Below are 298 nucleotides of genomic sequence, written 5' to 3' on the forward strand. Positions count from 1 at the left end.
TCACTCAAGATAATCATCTCATTATAATATGCATCAAATCATCTAAGAGTAATTATTATTACTTTTGAAACACATCAATCACCACAAAATAATCACAAGTAAATGCAATGCTATGCATGAGCTTAGACTCTACTTCATAATGTGGTACCATTCTAACTCTGAAGTACTTGGTTAGGTGGCTTGATTCTATGCCACCATCCCGGTGGACGGACAATTCAATTTGGCCCTGTCCTCATAGATCCCCTCAACTCAACCCGAGACATATATACGTGACAGTCGAGGTAAACGTGTGTTGCGT

Source organism: Cicer arietinum, chromosome 2, assembly GCF_000331145.2.
Source record: "Cicer arietinum cultivar CDC Frontier isolate Library 1 chromosome 2, Cicar.CDCFrontier_v2.0, whole genome shotgun sequence".
NCBI lineage: Eukaryota > Viridiplantae > Streptophyta > Magnoliopsida > Fabales > Fabaceae > Cicer > Cicer arietinum.